We start from the raw sequence: 20,116 nt of genomic DNA, 5'->3' as shown, positions 1-20,116 counted from the left end.
ATTTTACTAATCCTTTTAATCTACTATATAATTATTTAGTAAGAAAAAGGCTTATCTTAAAATAGCTTATAACTAGTAAATATTTTAATAGCCTATTAAAATATATATATATCTTTAAGGTTGTTTTTTAATAATAAAAGTTCTTATAAAAAGAGATATAAAAAGTATATATAAATATATAAAGGTAAAATTATAAGTAAGGGGTTAAATAAGTAAGATAAAGATACTTAATTTTTATAGGGGTAGTAATTATAATAAGAGAGTAATTATTTTATTACTTTAATTATTCTTTTTTCTTTTATTTAACGCCCTTTTTTATACCCTTTTAATATCTTAATCAATAAAGAAGAACTTACTTAAAGAAGCTATTAATATCCTTTTAACTACTAAGCTTTTTATTAGTTTTTCCCTTTTATTTTAGCTAATACTAGTACATCCGTTTTATCTCTCGCTACCTTTATAAGAAGCTATTACTACTTTTACTTTCTTTCTTATCCTTACCTTTCTTTCTATACCTCCTTTTAGCTTCTTTTTTTAAATTAGTTTTTTAGCTTCTTAGGTCCCTCTTACTAAGAGATATCTTTAAGAATATAAATTAAGCTATAATTTATAATAAAGATAGCTCCTACTCCTTAAGGTATATCTTTATAACGGCTAAGATAAAGCGAATTAAAATATTATACGGCCTACCTTTTAAGTCTTTTACTAGCGCGAGCTAAATATCTTTAAACTAAAGGTATAAGATAGATATAAGATAAGCCTTAGTAGGTATAAAAAGAAAGAGAAATAAAATAGTAAGGATTTAAAGTTTCTTAAGCTTAAATAATTTATTTATTATATTAATTATCGTTTTAATTTACTCCTTAAGATCTTTAATTATTATATATCGATTCGCTTACTTTTAGTCGCTTAACTTATATTTTTTAGAGAGGTCCTAAAGAACCTATATAGTTACCTTTTTAACCTATTATTTAAATAGATCGGGCTATACCTTATATATACGCCGATTTAGTTTTAAATTAAGCTTATCTCTTATAGCTCTCTTAAAGATAAGTTAGAATACTTTTTAGTATATACTTAAAGAGCTACTTTTTTTATTCCTTACCTTTTTCTATTATCCTTACTAACCTTTTACTTAAAGGTTTAGTTAAAAAGGTTATATAAGAGCTATAAGGAGCTAGACTTAAAGAGAGACTCTAACTATTTTTAAGAGTTATAGCTTAGTACCTTATAGTATCTAAGGGTCGGAATATTATATATTAAAGGCTAGGGTTACAAAAGATATAATATAGTTCGTAATATACTAGCGCTATTATACTTTATAGGTATTAAAGAGTAGTAAACTACTATTACTATAGTTTTAATATTTATAGATAGTCTTATTAAATTTCTTAATATCTTCTTAATAATACTTAAGTTAATAAATATTACCTTTAAAAAGCTAAACTTAGTCTTTAATATTAGCGTTAATAAATCTATTTATATTATTTAAGTATTACTATTTACCTTATAGTAAATCTCTATTTAGTATAAAAGATTATATAGCCCTAAATCCCCCTATACCTATACCTATATACCTAAATTAGCTATATACGCTTAGTATACTTTAAACTACTTCCTTATATATTCTCTTTAATTATATAACGCGTATATAGCTTAATTTACTTAAATAATATATCTTTATAATATATATATATTATATATATTATAGCCTAGCTATTAAACCGGCCTAGGCTATATAGGCTATATAGCTAGGATAACCTACTTTACTAATAAGGCTAGCGTAGCCCTTTTACCCCTACCTTATCTCTCTTAAGATCCCCTTACTTATATATTTACGCGCGTATATAATCTTCCTTATAATAGCTAGCTAGAGCCCTAACTACTTCTTACTTTTTATAGTTTATTAATCTTAGCTTATATACGTATATAGTATACGCTAGCGTTAAGCCGGCGGGGGCTAGCCTAACCTAACCGTGGTAGCCGCCTTTATATACCTCTTAGCTATAATACTAGCTATATAGCTAGCTTAAGGGCATCGTTAGGTCGGTCTTACTATAGCTTTAAGTCTTAAGGTATAGGTAAGCTAGTATTCTTAGCTATATAAGGCTAGCTATAAAGGCTTTAAACTATATTAAGGTCTTAGATTTAAAGGAGTAGCTTATTAAGGTCCTAAGGGTAAAGAATTAGTATAATTTATATATAAAGGGGGGGGGAGTCTTTACTAAGGGCTTCTTAAGCTACTACTAAGAGTAAATATTATACTTTATAAGTAGGCTCTTAGCTTAAAGGCGTTAAAAGATTATATAGGTATAAGGAAGCCCTTACTACTATATAAATCGCCTTATATAAGAGGGTAGCGGCTATAGCTCTCGCTCTTACCCTTGCCCTAGCTTTAAAGGCATCGCTACTAAAGTAAGCTAGTATTACTTAGTAAAAAGGTTAACCGCTTAATAAGTAAGCTTTATATTTAGCTTACCTAGCTATTTTTAGCTAATATAAAAAAGCTACTACTATACCTTTTAGTAAGCTGCTTTTTAAAGGTAAGAGCGTTCTTTATTTATAATTATTTATAGTAATATATTATATAAGTAAAAAGATCGCTAGTACTTATAAGTAAATATAACTTTATATCCTTATATATAGTCTTAACTAAGCTATTAACCTTTTAGCTAAAGTTATAATAATAGCTAATATAGTAATATACCTACTACTTATACTATAGTATATATTCCTTAGAAATATATCTTATAATATAGCCTTAGTATTATTTTTACTTATAATTAAGCGCTTACTAAGCTAATTAAAAGCTTACCTTAGTTAGTATATAGATAATAGCTTTCTAAGTAGTAAATATACCCTTATAGCTATAGTCTTTAAGTTATACGCTTAAGATCTTACCTTTAGCTTCTTTTTATATAGCGACTTAGCTATAGAAGATATTATTAAGGTTATTAGTAAAATTATTAGCGCTATTAGTACTATTAGCGCTATTATCGCTATTAGCTTTATTATCGTTAATACTACTAAGCTTTATTTAATATAACTTAATTCTCGCGTTAATATTAGTATTAATATAATAGATATAAAGTTACTATTATAAGTAAGGAAAAATATATAAGAGTATATTTTAAGGGCTTCTTCCTTATCTATAGTAATTATAGATAGCGCTATAGCCTTAACCTTAAAGTAAAGCTTATTAAGGTAGTTATAAAGCTACTAGAACCTTTCTTCCTTTTCTATATTAATAAGGCCGAATATAAAGTTAGATATAGACTATTAATTAGTAACTTTAGTAGCCTAAAAGAAGTATATCTTAAAGCGGTTTGTTTTATATATATTATTAAGTCCTAAGACTTCTAGAAACCGCTTTTATATTTACTTATACTAAGGATATATCTAAAAGATAGCTTTAACCTTTTACTTATCGTTATCTCGTTAAATTTAACTATAGACTTAAGGCTACTATATTAATAGTAATCGATAAAGGTCTAGGTTATAGTCTTACTACTAAGGGCTATAATAAAGATCTTTTAGTAGTTATTATAGATATCTCGCTATTAAAAGAAGCTTTCCTTAGTAGAGTCCTTAATAATTAAAGCTATCTTATAAGCTAGGAGGGTATAATACTTTAAGAGGCTCTTCTTAAGCTCTTATTATAGTTAGGTATAGCAGCGATAAATATTATAAGCTAATAGATTAATTAACTACCTATAGTTATAATAGCCTTTATAGCGGAAAGTTTACTTTTAGTTAAAGCTTTCCTTTATTAAAGCTATTACCTTAAATGGGTAGTTAGTCTTTTAAGTAAATACTTTATAAAGCTTAATACCTTTAAAGGGCTAGTAGCGCCTATAATTATAAATTAAGATATAAGTTATAGGCTATACTATTCCGTTAACTATACGCTTACCTTAGCTATTATACTTAATAAGAGCGGCGCCGTTATTATAATAAAATGTTTATATAAAGCTAAAGAGCTCGTTAAAGGAGTTAAAGGTATTAAAGGGTAGTACTAATAGAATTAGCTAATCCCTATTAAGCTTTTTATTAAGCTACTTATTAGGCTTAAGATTAAGTAAGGCTTAAAGATCTATTATAAAAGCGTTAATAGTAATAACAGCGTTAAGCGGCGTTAAGAGGAAAATTTACTCTTCCTTATAGGCTACTAGCGCGGCCTACGAGGAATTTATTATCGCTAAGCATTAGTAAGTAAATTATATATATATATATAGGTAGGGGAAATCTTAGTAAGGGTTATATAGTCTTATAAGCTAAATAGAGATTTACTATAAAGCGAATAATAATACTTTATTATTAAAGTTTAAGTCCTTTATATCTATTACCTTTATATATATATTTACGTAAAGTAGCTTAACTTTATTAAAGAAACTACTATTATTAAATTTATTCTTAATAAAGTAAAATATATTTAAGTTATAAGCGATAGTAGAATAATATACTTAGCGCGTTATAGTTAATAATAAATTATAAGTTAGCAGGGATACTTATTATAAGCTAGTAAGAGGTTAGATATTTTTATAATAAGTTATAGTTATAAAAAAAGTAATATATTAATAAAAAGTTAAAGTAAAGTAAGCGCTTTTAAAGTATAACTTATATAACGCTATTAATTTAAGCGGTTTATAGCTCCTTTATTATAGGGCTAAAAAGAAGTACTAAAAAGGTATATAGCTTAAGTAGGCTATAGAAGTATCTTAAGATCCCTTTATAAGCTAGATTAATTACGTAGGGAGGAATATAAGCTATATAGTAAGTATATTTAAAATACTTATAGGGAAGAGCTTAGTAATATATTTATTTATTTATATACTAGATATTTAATCTATTACTTTTAATAGCTAAAACCGCTTAAATAGGTAGTAAATCTACTATATTATTATTTAAGGTAGTAAATTATTTTATTTATAAAGATCTTAAAGCTACCTTTAGTTAAATAGAAATTATCTTTATAGTTTAATATACTAAGCGTTATATTCTTAGTTTAAGGTATAAAGTATAGCTTAGTTAGATTTACTAAAATTACTTAAGTACTATTTAATAGTAGTTTTATAAAGTAAGCTAAGGATTAATATTATTAGCTTATTAGTATATTTTAGTTCTTAAATAGCTACTTACTTTAAGGAATAAATAAATTAATTAATACTTTTTTATATAATTATTTTCCTAGTTTCTTTAAGGATATTAAATATTATATTAAATAAGCTTATAAGGTTAAACTTCCCTATATCTTTTAGTTTAATATATATTAAGGTTAGTTATAAAAGGTTTATAATAGTATTCTTCTTTATCCCTCTTATTATAGCTTTTATTAATAGTCTTATAAAAGTATCTCTTATAATTAAGCTTACTAGCTAGTTAGCTATCTTATAAAGAAAGATATAAGAAGTATATATAAAATATATAAAGGTAAAATTAAAAGTAAGGGGTTAGATAGGTAAGGCAGAGATATTTAATTCTTATAAGGGTAGTAATCGTAGTAAGGGATTAATTATTATATTGCTTTAATTATCCTTCTTTCCTTTATTTAATACCCCTTTTTATACCTATCTAGTATCTTAATTAATAAAGAAGATCCTACTTAAAGAAGCTATTAATATACTTTTAACTACTAAGCTTTTTACTAGTTTTTCCTTTTTATTTTAGCTATTACTAGTACTTTTATCTTATCTCTCGCTACCTCTATAAGAAGCTATCGCTACTTTTACTTTCCTTCTTACCCTTACCTTCCTCTTTATACCTCCTTTTAGCTCCTTCTTTTAAACCGGGTTTTTAGCTTCCTAGGTACCTTATACTAAGAGATATCTCTAAGAACTATAAAATTAAGCTACGCTTTATAATATACCCCCTTAGCTATAGCTTACCTTTATAGAAAGGGTAAAGCTAAATAATTAAGCTAGTAAGCGTATAAAGGAGGTCTTAGTTTATACTTATCCCTTACTTAAGAAATCTAGGTTTTAGCCCTAAGCTCTTTTAAACTTACTTTTAAGAAAAAGGGGCTTAAGGAGGATATTAAGTCTTATAAGAAAGAGGGTCTTCTTTAAAGATAAGTCTTTAAAAAGGTAGCCTTTAAAAAGTATATATCTTAATTAAGCTAGGGGCCCTCCTTTAAAATAAGTCTTAGTTCCTTTCTTTAGCTATAGATATCTCCTTTCTTATATATACTATTAGCTCTTTTTATAGACTCTTAAGGCGGGCTATTAAAGATAGCTTTTCTTAAACGTTTTTTAGCTTAATTTACTATAAAAAGATAGCTAGCTTTTACTTTAGTAAGGGCTTTATAAGACTATTAGCTTTTATTAATACTATTAAAACCTAATAAATAGAAATAAGTCCCTTTTAGACCTCTTAGCGTAACTAATACTAGTAAATATTAATATACTATAGCTAGGTTAATAGCTTATTATTTTCTATAAGAATTTATATAGTTTATATATTATTATATTTTATAGATAATAAGGTCGGAATTTATAGTTATAAAGATATTAATAGCTAGCTAAGGAAAATCGCTTCTTTTAATACTTTTAAAAGAGCTAATAGCTTTACCTCTATACTTAAAGTTATAATAATAGCTTACTTTAAAGCTCTCTAAGTAATAGTTTATATAAAAAGGGATATAATATACCCTTATAAGCTCTTTTTATCTAAGGAATTGTTTATAAAGGACGAATTAATTAAATAAATAAAGATTTTAGTAGCTAGTTTCCTTTCCTACCCTCTTAAGTATAGACTATATAATCTTATTAAATAAAGATAAAGGATAGCTTAGTTTACTACTTCTTAGTACTTAGGGCTAGGATTTTAGTTATACCTAGCTAGCTAAGAGACTATAAAAGAAATATCCGGTTTAGTAAAAATAGCTAAAAAAAGGTAAGAAGCTTACCTTTTATTAGTATAAGTATTTCTCTTACTTACTAGCTTAAAAGGATAGATTAAGTAAAAGCTCTTTATTTAATATTAGTATAAAAGGAAGCTTTTAATTAAGGGAATTAATAAGGAATTTATAAGCGACCTTATAAATATAGGCGTCCTAGGTAAGCTAGATAGTTTATTAGGACCTATTTTAAAGGATTTATATCCTTAAGAACTACTTTAGCTCCCTTAACTTAGTTATCTTATACCTTTATTATAAGCTTTTTATAGCCGCCTTAGTAGTTACTTCCTCCTCTTTTAAGTAAGCTTAAATAATATTATTAATATAGAAAAAAACTATAACTTTACTCTTTTATATTATATATAGTTCTTAGAGGACTTTCTTAAAGCCTAGGGCTTTAAGGGAACCTATTAAATACTATTACTAAAGAAAGGGTAATCTTTATAGTTTATATAAAGCTTTCCTAGCTATTAAAAGCCTAGTAGAAGGTATATATAAATAACTTCTTCTTTCTTAAGGGGGTAGTTAATAAAGGCGTTAATAGTATCTATTTAATTAAGTTTAAGGTCGAATTCTACTACTATAGCTATAAGGGTCTAAAAGGATATCCCTATTAAGGTAGTTACCTTAATAAGTAAGTCCTTATTTTCCTATTAATTCCTATAAATAACTTGCTAAGCCTTATACTTTTAAAGGAAGCTATATTTATTAGTCTTATAGATAAAGACCTACTTATAACTAAGGACCTATTTTCCTCTTATATTTTCCTTAAGGACCTCTTTAAAAGATACTATTTCTTTATATAAAGCTAGGTAGTCTTTCTAGGCTTAGAAAAACTAGTCTTTAAAAGGTTATTTTTCTAGCTACTTTTAGTTTACTAATAAGTCTAGGTATCGCGAAGCGTAGCCTAATTTCGTAGTTCTCGGAGATATCTCTTAGCACGAGGGACCTAAGAAGCTAAAAAACAGGTTTTAAGGAAGGAGCTAAAAAGAGGTATAGAGAGGAGGGTAGGGGTAAGAGGGGAAGTAAAAGTAGCGATAGCTTCCTATAAAGGTAGCGAGAGATAAGACGGATATACTAGCAACGGCTAGAAAAGAAGGGAAAAACTAGTAAAAAAGCTCGGTAGTTAAAAGGATATTAGTAGCTTCTTTAAGTAGGATCTTCTTTATTAATTAAGATACTAGATAGGTATAAAGAGGGGCGTTAGATAAAGGAAAGAAGGATAATTAAGGAAATATAATAATTACTCCCCTACTATAATTACTGCCCCTATAAGAATTAAATCTCTCTACCCTACCTATCCGACCTCTTACTTTTAATTTTACCTTTATATATTTTATATATACTTCTTATATCTCTCTTTATAAGAGTTATAAGCCTAGGAGGAATAGAATTCCTATACCTTCTAGCTACTATAAAAGGCACCTTTCTTATATCCCTCGTAGCTCCCTTTTACCCCTCTTACTAGAAAAGCCGATTTTTAACCGACTTTTCTACCCCTCCTCTCCTATAACGATATCGAAAAACGACTCCTTTACTATCCCTATAGTCTATAAAACGATTCTTATAGAGCCCTAAGATTAAGATAAATAGGTAAAGGAGCTACGGGCTCGTATAGATAGGACTATCTATAACCTAGTCTTCTTTAATAAGTAGGACCCTCTTAAGCCCCCTCTTTATCTTAGAGCAACGGAATTTATAAAGGGAGATTCCCTCTTCTCTAAGCTAACCTCTATATAATAAAGAGCTTTTTCTACTACCTTAGATAGCTACGAGAGTTACTATAAGGAATACCTTTACGAGATAAAGCTACTAACTACTATACGTATAGCGATAACGGAATCCGTTAGTACCGTAAAGCTAATTACTCTTTAAGAGGAAGAGACTCCTAAGTAGTAGCTTTTAAAGCTCGAGACCTTAATAGCTCCCTCGAGGGGCTATATAACTAACCGTATTAAGAAGACCTATACGGCCTACCTAGGAGCCTTTTCTACTAGGAACCTACTAGCTTCTTCGTAGCTAGCTAAGTAGGAAGAAATCCTCGAGGAAGCTAACTAATACTTCCTTATAGAAGCTCTTTCCGGCTAGCGGCTATAGGATATATCTCTACTAATAAAGCCTATTAGTAACGGTTACTTAACTATCTTTCGAGAAGCTAGCTAGGAACTAAATAAAGAAGCTACTAGAGTATAATAGTAAGCAGTCTTATTCCTTTATAGCTAGCACTCGACCTAGACGGCTCGACCTGCTGCCCCTATAGCTGCTATAGCCCCTATTACTATAGCTCCCGCTGCTACTGCTACGGCTATTGCCCCTCCGGCTCCTCCTCCCTCGAGAGCATTAACACCGTCTTTAACGGCTGCCCTAGGCCCGGCCTCGGCTCCTCCTTCTACTCCGGCCCCTGTCTTATTAGTTAGACCGGCCCGACTAGTCCCTTAATAGACCTTTTAGTCCGTTAGTCGAAAAATCAAGGAACTAGTCGAAATCGAACCTCGTTAATATTAGTAATAAGGAGTAAAAAGGGGGGGTTTTTAAGTAGACCTTTTAAATCGGGACGAGGATTCCTCGAAGAAATAAAAGACTAGACGAAACGGCTGCCTAGTATATAAATCCCTAGGTTATCGATTATTATAATACTAGTAGGTCTTTAAGGAAAACTAACTTAAAGGATTTAACCCTTTAAAGAGGCTATAAGAAATAATATAATAGTCTCTTAAGGAGGACCCCTTATTATAGAAGAAGATAAACGAGATTTAGGTTACTAGGAAATAGCAATTAATATAGCTACTATAAATTTAAGGAAAATTCGTTAGTATAGTAAATCCGGTATTCGTCTTCCCTATAGATTAGTAAGACTACCCGTTAGGACCCTTTAACTATCCCCTACGAAAATTAGCTATCCTTAACTCTAGTACTTCCCTTAATATCTATAATATACTGTTATAATTCCGGTCCTTTAAGAAGGTATAAAGGGAATACCTTATTGCTAGGGAATTAACTATATAGATAGAGGGATATAGAAGGGTGGATTTTACGATAAAATTACCTAATAGGTCTATACGAATTCTTTAACGAAAAAAGGTAGCTTTTTGCCCTTAATTTTTAACGAGCTTAATTTCCTTCCGCCTTCTTTAAGAGGAAGGAATCTTTTAGGATACGACGTCTAAGCCTACGAGGCTAGTTTAGAAGAATTAGACTATCGGGCTTATCGAGGAAAAATTCGGTTAATTTATTTTCGAATTCCGACCTATCCTTAAAAAGGAATCTCTCGAGAAGTTAGCTTTCCCTATAAGGAGGGTAGGTTTAAAGGACCCTCTTCTAGCAGCCTAAGGAGACGGTCTTCTTTAGCACGCACGACTTAGTTACCTAGGCCCCTTAGCTTTATATAAGCTAGGCTAATAATAGGGCGTATAAATAAAGGGCCTAAAGACCGTCGAATACGAATACTATAGCTAAGGAAAGACTAAGAGACGAATTTCTAAACGAACGCCTTTATAGCTAGACTAGCTATATAAGGAAATTTAGGTTAACTAGACCGACGTCTCTAAGGATTAGGAAAGCTTTATTAGGGTAATGTTTTTTATAGACGCTTTTTTAGGAATAGTTTTCCCCTATTTCTTATAGACCTACCTAAGTAAGTATAACTAGTTTACCCTCTAAGACTTCGTTAATTAGATAAAATCCTACTTTAGCTATAAGGTAAAGAAGATATAGTCTAATAGAGAGCTATTTATAAAGGATATCTTAAATTAGCTTCGAAAAAAGGGCATTTTACCCCTCCTATTAGTATCGAATACCTAGGCCTAGAACGGAGGGGCAGAAAGATTAGGGGGTGCTATAATAGAAAGGGCCTATACGATAAGACTTACTATAAGGCTTCTATACGACCTTTAGAGGGAAATTATTAAGACCGCCTATTACCTTTAAAACTAGACCCCTAGGGACCCTAAGGACCCTAGGGGACTAAACTAAGGAATAGACTAGAAATCCCCCCTTAAGCTCTTTATAAAAAAGAGGGCCTCGCTAGCCTACCTTTATGCCTATAGCTATAAGGCATACGCAATAACTACCGATATATAGCTAAAAAGGAAGAAGAAAAGAAAGCTTAATCTTAGAGCCTTTATTAGTTACCTCGTTAGTTATAATTCTATAAATATCTTCCGGATCTAGATTCCTCTTTTATAGAAGGTTATTTTAACTAGGGATATAATTTTTAACGAATCTAGCTTCTTTAATAGAAAGAGGGATTAATAGCCCCTCTTACTCTTATAACGTTAGCTAATTTAGAAGATTTAAATCCCCCCTTCCTAATAGTCTTAAGAAGAGGTCCTAGATAAGGAAATAAAAGAAGAAACTAACGTCGAAGTAGTCGAGGATAATACTAACTTCGAAGAAAAAGAGGAAGCTACTAGATTATATAATCTAGACGAAGAAGGAGACTATAGGAAAGCGGTAGAGCTAGAATACGCCTACCTACCTATGCCTCCTCCTACGTAAGAAGAAGATCTAAGAGCAGCTTTTTTAGTTAGTCTTCCTATCTCGACCCCTAAGGGGGTAGGAAAGGCACCTATCTTAAAGGATTACCCGGCTGCCTTTTTATCCCTGCTTCGAGAAGCAAAGGAAGGTATAGGGCCCGATACGAAAGAAGACTAACCTCTCCCTTATTTCGATCGTTTTTCCGACTTCTACCTAACGCTAATAGAAGACGGTTCCTACGGAGCGTTTATAGTAGGCCGGCTCTTTAAGCTATAGCTATTAGCAAGGAAGGTATATAAAAGAGACCTCCTAGACCTACTAGTAAACTAGAAGCAGCTAGAAAAACACCCCTTTAGAGACTAGTTTTTCTAGGCCTAGAAAGACTACCTAGCCTTATACGAAGAGATAGGGTCTTTCGAAGAGGTCCTTAAGGAAAAGGTAAGAGGAAAATAGGTCCTTAGCTATAAGTAGGTCTTTATCTATAAGACTAATAAACACGGCTTCCTTTAAAAGTATAAAGCCCGGCTAGTTGTCTATAGGAATTAATAGGAAAAAGGGGATCTACCTACTAGGGCAACCACCCTAGTAGGGATGTCTTTTCGGACCCTTATAGCTATAGCAGCAGAATTCGACCTCGAGCTCGAATAGATAGATATAGTTAACGCCTTTATTAACTGTCTACTTAAGGAAGAAGAAGAAGTTATCTATATACGCCTTCTACTAAGCTTCTAATAGCTAGGAAAGGTTCTATAGCTTAGGAAAGCTCTATACGGACTACAAAGATCACCCCTTCTTTAGCAATAGCATTTAATAGGTTCCCTCGAAGCCCTAGGCTTTAAGAAAGTCCCTTAGGAACCGTGTATAATGTAGAAGGAAAAAATCACGGTCTTCTTCTACGTCGATAATATTATCTAGGCCTACCTAAAAGAGGAAGAAGCTACTACTAGGGAGGCTATACGAGGCCTATAATAAAGGTATAAGATAACTAGGCTAGGGGAGCTAAAGTGGTTCCTAGGGATATAAATCCTTTAGAATAGGTCCTAACGGACTATCTAGCTTACCTAGGACGCCTATATCGATAAGGTCGCTTATAAATTCCTCCCTAATTCCCTCGATAAGAAGCTTCCCTCTATGCCTATATTAGACGAAGAGCTTTTACTTAATCCGTCCTTTTAAGCTAGGGAGTAAGAGAAATACTAATATTAATAAAAGGTAGGCTCCCTGCTTTTTTTAGCTATTTCTACTAGACCGGATATCTCTTTTACGGTCTCCCGGCTAGCTAGGCATAACTAGAATCCTAGCCCTAGGCATTAAGAACTAGTAGATAGAGCTATCCTTTATCTCTATTTAACGAGATTATATAGTCTACGCCTAGGAGGGCTAGAAAGGAAGAAATAAGCTATAGAAATCTTCCTCTATTTAAGCGATTCGTCCTTTATAGATAATTCCTTAGATAGAAAGAGCTTATAGGGGTATATTATATCCCTTTTTAGAGGAACTATTGCTTAGAGAGCTTCGAAATAAGCCACCGTTATAACTTCGAGTATAGAGGCAGAGCTACTAGCTCTTTTAGAAGCGTTAAAAGAAGCGATTTTCCTTAGCCGGCTACTAATATCGTTACGACTATAAATTCCGTCCCCGTTAGCTATAAAATACGATAATACGTAGACTATATAGATTCTTACGGAGGAAAATAGTAAGCTATCGACCCGGCTATAGTATATCGATATTTACTAGTATTAGTTACGCTAAGAGGTCTAAAGGGGACTTATTTCCGTCCGTTAGGTTCTAACGGTATTAATAAAAGCCGACGGTCTTACGAAGCCCTTATCGAAGTAGAAGCTGGCTGTCTTTTTATAGTAAATAGGGCTAGAAGACGTTCGAGAAAAGCTATCCTTAGAGGCCCGCCTTAAGAGTCTACGAGAGGAGCTAATAGCACGTACGAGAAGGTAACGTCTATAGCTAAAGAAAAGGAAGAGGCTTTTCCCTCTAGAGGGCCCCCTATTTTAATTAGGTTTTTCCCCCTTTTTCTTATAGGACTTTCCCCTCTTTAGGCCCCTTTTCCTTAAGTAGGTCTAAAAGAGCCTAGGGACCTAAAAGGGCCCCTGCTTTCCTCGAGTAAAGGGAGAAGTATAGAGCTAAGAACCTCCTCTATACGCTTACTAGCCCGAAGCTATATTAGCTATGCCCTTAAGGGGCAGGCTATAGCTAAGGGGGTGTGTCGCGAAGCGTGGCCTAATTTTATAGTTCTCGGAGATATCCCTTAGCATAAGGAACTAAGGAAGCTAAAAACACCCGGTATAGAAGAAGGAAGAAGGAGCTAAAAAGAGGTGCAGAAAGGAGGGTAGGGGTATAAGGGGAAGTAGAAGTAGCGATGGCTTCCTATAGAGGTAGCGAGAGATAAGACGGATAGGCTAGCAACGGCTAGAAAGGAGGGGAAAAACCGGCAAAAAGCTTAGTAGTCGAAAGGACATTAGTAGCTTCTTTAAGCAGGATCTTCTTTGTTAATCGAGATGCTAGACGGGTATAAAGAGGGGCATTAGATAGAGGAAAGAAGGACAATTAAGGTAATATAACAATCACTCCCCTACCGCAATTCCTGCTCCCGTAAGAATTATATCTCTCTGCCCTGCCTATCCGACCCCTTACTTCTAATTTCACCTTCGTGCATTTTTATATACTTCTCGTATCTCTCTTCGCGAGAATAGTACTTATATTTAATAGTCTTTAAGCCCCTTATTTATACGCCCTAGTATTAGCCTAGCGTATATAAAGCTAGGGGGCCTAGGTAACTAAGTTATACGTGCTAAAGAAAGCTATCTTCTTAGGCTACTAAAAGAGGGTCCTTAGAACCTACCTTCTTAGTAGGGAAAGCTAACTTCTTAAGAGATTCCTTCCTAAGGATAGGTTAAAATTCGAGAATAAATTAACCGAATTTCTCCTTAATAAGCTTAATTATCTAATTCTTTTTAACTAGCCTTATAGGCTTAGACGTTATATCTTAGAAAATCCCTTTCTCTTAAAAAAGGTAAAGGGAAATTAAGCTCGTTAAAAATTTAAGGTAAAAAGCTACCCTTTTTTATTAAAGAACTTATATAAACCTATTAGGTAATTTTATCGTAAAATTCACCCTTCTATATTCCTTTATCTATTATAAGGAACGGTGTTCCTACTATAAATAAAGCAGCTATAATATACTTTCCCGATTATATAAGCCGATAAGTAGTATATTAATTATAGACAAAATCTTATAATATAGAGCAAGAATCGCTCGTTATTTTACATATTATTATGCATTAAACGGGTTGCCGGTTATCGTATAATCGGGAATCGAAGAAATAGAGCTAGCTTAAAATACTAGCTAAGACCTCTTAAGAACACCAGCACGACCAACCTCCTTTAAACACGAATATTAGTAGAACTAAGACACTTCCTAATACACTTAAGGTATTACTAAATTCCTTAGTCTTAGGGCTATATAGCAGCCTAAATCTAGTCCTAAAAGGTTCTTCCGTTTAGCTATAATTGTCTATATAAGATAGCATGTCCGCTAGTAGATAGAGAGAGAATTATTAACTTTAACACCTCTTCTATACACTAATATACTACTAATAAATTCTATTAAAAATCCTACCTTATACCCCTTCTTCTCCTCTATTACGTAGTCTTACGTAATTCCTTAATTTCCTAAAATTCCGCTTTTGCTTATATACCTTAAGATCTATATAGTTAATTCCCTAGTAATAAAGTATTCCCTTTATACCTTCTTAAAGGACTAGAATTATAAGAGAGTATTATAAATATTAAGGGAAGTACTAAAGTTAATACTTACTAATTTTTATAGGGGATAATTAAAAGGTCTTAATAAGCGGTCTTATTAATCTATAAGGAAGATAAAGGCTTAATTTACTATACTAATAATTTTTCCTTAAATTTATAGCTTAAATAAGGGTAGTAGCGTAAGTTACTATTTCTTAGTAACTTAAATCTTATTTATCTTCTTCTATAATAAGGGGTCCTCTTTAAAAGACTATTATATTATTTCTTATAGCCTCTTTAAAAGGTTAAATCCTTCAAGTTAGTTTTCTTTAAAGACCTATTAGTATTATAATAACCTATAGCCTAGGGATTTATAGGCTAAGTAGCTATTTCGTTTAGTCTTTTATTTTTTTAAGGAATCCTTATCTTAGTTTAGAAGGTCTACTTAAAAACCCCCCTTTTTTACCCCTTATTACTAGTTTTAACGAGGTTCGATTTCGACTAGTTCCTTAATTTTTCGACTAACGGACTAAAAGGTCTATTAAGGGACTAGTCGGGCCGGACGGACTAACGGGACTATAGACGGGCCCGGAGTAAGAGACGGAGCTAGGGCTAGGGCAGTAGCTATAGTTATAGACGGCGTTAAGGCTCTTAAGGGAGGAGGAGCTAGAGGGGAAGTAGTAGTAGCAGCTATAGGGGTAGTAGGTCGAGCCGTCTAGGTTAAGTGCTAGCTTTAAAGGAATAAGACTACTTACTATTATACTCTAGTAGCCTCTTTATTTAGTTCCTAGCTAGCTTCTTAAAAGATAGTTAAGTAACCGTTACTAATAGGCTTTATTAGTAGAGATATATCCTATAGCTACTAGCTAGAAAGAGCTTTTATTAAGAAGTATTAGTTAGCTTCCTTAAGGATTTCTTCTTACTTAGCTAGCTATAAAGAAGCTAGTAGGTTTTTAGTAGAAAAGGCTCCTAAGTATACTATATAGGTCTTCTTAATACGGTTAGTTATATAGCCCTTTAAGGGAGCTATTAAGGTCTTAGGCTTTAAAAGTAACTACCTAGGAGTCTCTTTTTCTTAAAAAGAGATTAGCTTTATAGTATTAATAGATTTTATTATCGCTCTATATATAGTAGTTAGTAGCTTTATCTTTCTTAAGGTATATAAGCAAAAGCGGAATTTTAGGAAATCAAGGAATCACGTAAAACTACGTAATAGAGGGGAAGAAGGAGTATAAGGTAGGATTTTCAACGGAATTTATTAGTAGTGTATTAGTGTGTAGAAGAGGTGTTAAAGTTTATGATTCTCTATCTATCTACTAGCGGACATGCTGTCTTATATAGACAATTGTAGCTGAACGGAAGAACCTTTCGGGACTAGATTTAGGCTGCCGTATAGCCCTAAGACTAGGGAATTCCGTGATATCTTAAGTGAATCTAGAAGTGTCTTGGTTCCACTGATATTCGTGTTTAGAGGAGGTTGGTCGTGCCGGTGTTCTTAAGAGGTCTTAGCTAGCATTCTAAGCTAGCTCTGTTCCTTCGATTCCCGATTGTACGATAACCGGCAACCCGTTTAATGCATAATAACATGCAAAATAACGAGCGATTCTTGCTCTATAGGATGAAATTTTGTCTATAATTAATATACTACTTATTAGCTTATATAATCGGGAGAGTATATTATAGCTGCTTTATTTATAGTAGGAACACCGTTCCTTATAGCCTCCCTTAAAGAGTAGATTTATATACTCTTTACTAATTTATTTATAGTAGTATATATATAGGGTAGAAACCTAATATAGGAAAACCATTCTTATCCCTTAATAGGATATATAAAAACCTATTCTTTCTTAGGAAAATAAAATCCTTAGGTATATACTAATAGAAAAACCTATAGTAGGAAAAATTCTATAGTTATAATAATTATTTATAGGATAACCTTATATAAGGTAAAACCTATTATTGCTAGGAAAATCTTAATAGATAAAAACCTAGTAAATATTTCTCTAGGAAACCTAAAAAGGAAAAACCTAGTAGGGGAAAGATATAGAAAGTATAAGAAATATCTAAAAACCCCTTTTAATTGCTTAGGAACTTATATTAAGGATAGACCGTTTCTAAGTTTATAGAGTAATCTAGGTCTTAATTCCTTCGTAAAAATATTAGCTATATTATTTTCTAATTTAATATAAAAAACTCTAATTTCCCCTTCTCTTATACTAGTTCTAGTATAGTAATAGGCTAATCTTATATACTTAGACCTTTTATAAAATTCCGGATTTTCTGCTAATTTAATAGCAGCAGTATTATCCGTTAAAATAAGAGGTATAGTATTAGGAATCTTAATAGATAGATCCTTAGTAATATTTTTAAAAAGCATATTTAAATAAACAGCTTTATTTGCCTCCTAAGGCTAATATACTCTGCTTCGTAGGTAGAAAGGGCAACGGCTTTCTGCTTAGAGTAAGCCTAGCTTATTATATTATTATATATATAAAAATAGTAACCGGAAAGGATTTTCCGTCCGTTAAATCCGACGCCTAGCTAGAGTCGGTAAAACTCTTTATATATAGATAGGTAAAGGGATATTATAATTATATTTAATCTTTAGGCTAGGGAATTTATTTAAATATTTCTAAATTATATTTAAAGCCTTAAAATGCGTCTAGTCGGGCTTAGCCGCGAATCTAGCGCAGGAAATTACAGAATATAAGATATCTAGCCTTGTAAATAAGGCTAAGTATAATAGAGATCCTATTTCTTTCTAAAATTGCAATATATCTTCCTTAGAAGGTAATTCCTTTGCTTTTATAAGCTTAAAGCCTACTATAGCGGGTAAATTCGAAGTTCCTAAACCTTCTTTATTAAATTCCTTTAATTTATTTAAGGTATAATTTTCTTAGGATATATATAGCTCTTTATTTTCTCCGTTTATTATAATATTTAGATATAAGAAGTCTTTTATATCTCCTAAGATAGTAAAATCTAGGAATTTAGATAATTCTTTAAATAATCTTTCTTCTATTATAGATTTAGAGGGCCCTACTATAAGAAAGTCGTCGACGTAAATTGCTAAGGCTATACTATAGTCCTTATTTATAAATACTCCGTCGTCTATTAAAAGAGGAAGAAATCCGAGATTATTTAGTATAATTTTTAAATAATTATACTAGAGCTTAGGACTTTATTTTAGGCTATATAATGCTTTCTTTAGCTTTGCTTTAATTTAACCGGTTTTATATAGGTCTAGGAATTTAGTTAATTTAATTCCTTTAGCTCTATAAGCTAATCTATGTTTTAAATAATATTCTTTAAGAGCGTATTCTTCGTAGCCTATAGGAAGATCGATATATACTTCGCTATTTATATCGGTATATACGAAGGCATTTATTATATCTATTTGCAAAGCTTCGAATTCGTAGATAATAGCTAAAATAAGTAGAATTCTAATAGATTCGGGTCTAGCCGTAGTCGAGAAGGTATCTAGGAAATCTAAGCCATAGATCTGCTTAAATCCCTATATTACGAAACGGGCTTTATATTTTATTATATTATTTTAACTATCCTTCTTAATAGTATAGACCTAGCGGCCTCCTATAGCCTCCCTATCCCTAGGGAGGTAGGAAAATTCCTAAGTTTTATATTTAATTAGCTAGATAATTTCCTTAATTATAGCATCTTTCTAAAATGCTATTTCAGGGCTATTTATTGCCTGTTTATAGGTCTTTAGAATTTTTAGATCCTGATTTTCTATACTAGCTAGAATTAACTCTATAAAATCGCAGTTTAGAAATAAATTAACGTTAGGTATTCGATATAGTTAGAATCGAACCCTTCTAGCTTCTTAGGTAATTCTACTACTATTTTACTAGTAGTAGGAATAGGATCGTTATTTAGAGACTCTTCTATAAAGGGCGAGGGACTTTTATCTCTAGGTTCTTTAGTAGCTTCCTCTATAGGATATAGCTTTCTAGCTTATCTTTATTCGGAATAGAATTAAAATCAAAGGTATTATTACTACTAGAGATTTCTAGATTTTTTATAAATTTATTTTCTAGTATAGTAATATCTCTAGAGATAGTAATCTTTCTCTTAGAAAAATCCTAGATTTTATATACATTTTCTAAATAGCCTACTATTATTCCCTTAAAAGCTCTATTATCTAGCTTATCTTTAGGGTCTTTATTCTTATAATATATAAGGCTTCCGAAGGTCTTAATTTTATTTAAGGTCTCGAAGGGTAGTATTATATTATCCTCTTTCTATAGGACTTTTAAATCCTATCGCAGAATGCGGTGATCTATTATATAAATAGGTAGCTATTAAAATAGCTTCTCCTATAGATATTTAGGAAGCCTAGCAGTAAATAAAAGAGCTCGTACTTTTCTAATATAGTACGATTTATTCTTTTATTCTACCGTTAGATTCCGGCGTCCTAGGAGGACTAGAATTAAAGGTAATTCCTTCTTTTCGCAATAGAGCTTTATTTTATATATAAATTCTTTAGCATTATCAGAAAATGCTTCTCTAATCCTAGTATTTTTAGGGTTATTTTCTACCCTATTTTTAAATTCTAGGAACCTATCTAGAGCTTCTCCCTTTTTTCGAAGAAGGTATATTTCTAGATATCGGGTTCCTACGTCTAGGAAAGAAATATAATAGTGATATTTATTATAAGTAGGCACTTTAATTAGCCCTTAAATATCTAATACTATTTTTTCTAAATAAGAATAAGACTTATACGAAGGTTGTTTATTAACCTTATTCGTTGCTTTAGCTCTAATATATATTTCGCATTACCTTATTTTATTTTCCTCTTCTAGAGGCATTTTTATATCCTTATTATATCTTTTTAATATTTCTAAAATAGCCCTACTATTTATATACCCTAAGCGTAAGTGCTAAGTATAAAAATCTATATCCTTTGCTTTTAAAGACGTAATAAGGATCGATTAGCTTTCTAATAAAGGTTCTATAGGAATATAATAT

Source organism: Hirsutella rhossiliensis (assembly GCF_020360975.1).
Source record: "Hirsutella rhossiliensis strain HR02 chromosome Unknown scaffold00003, whole genome shotgun sequence".
NCBI lineage: Eukaryota > Fungi > Ascomycota > Sordariomycetes > Hypocreales > Ophiocordycipitaceae > Hirsutella > Hirsutella rhossiliensis.
This window is presented reverse-complemented; position numbering follows the sequence as displayed.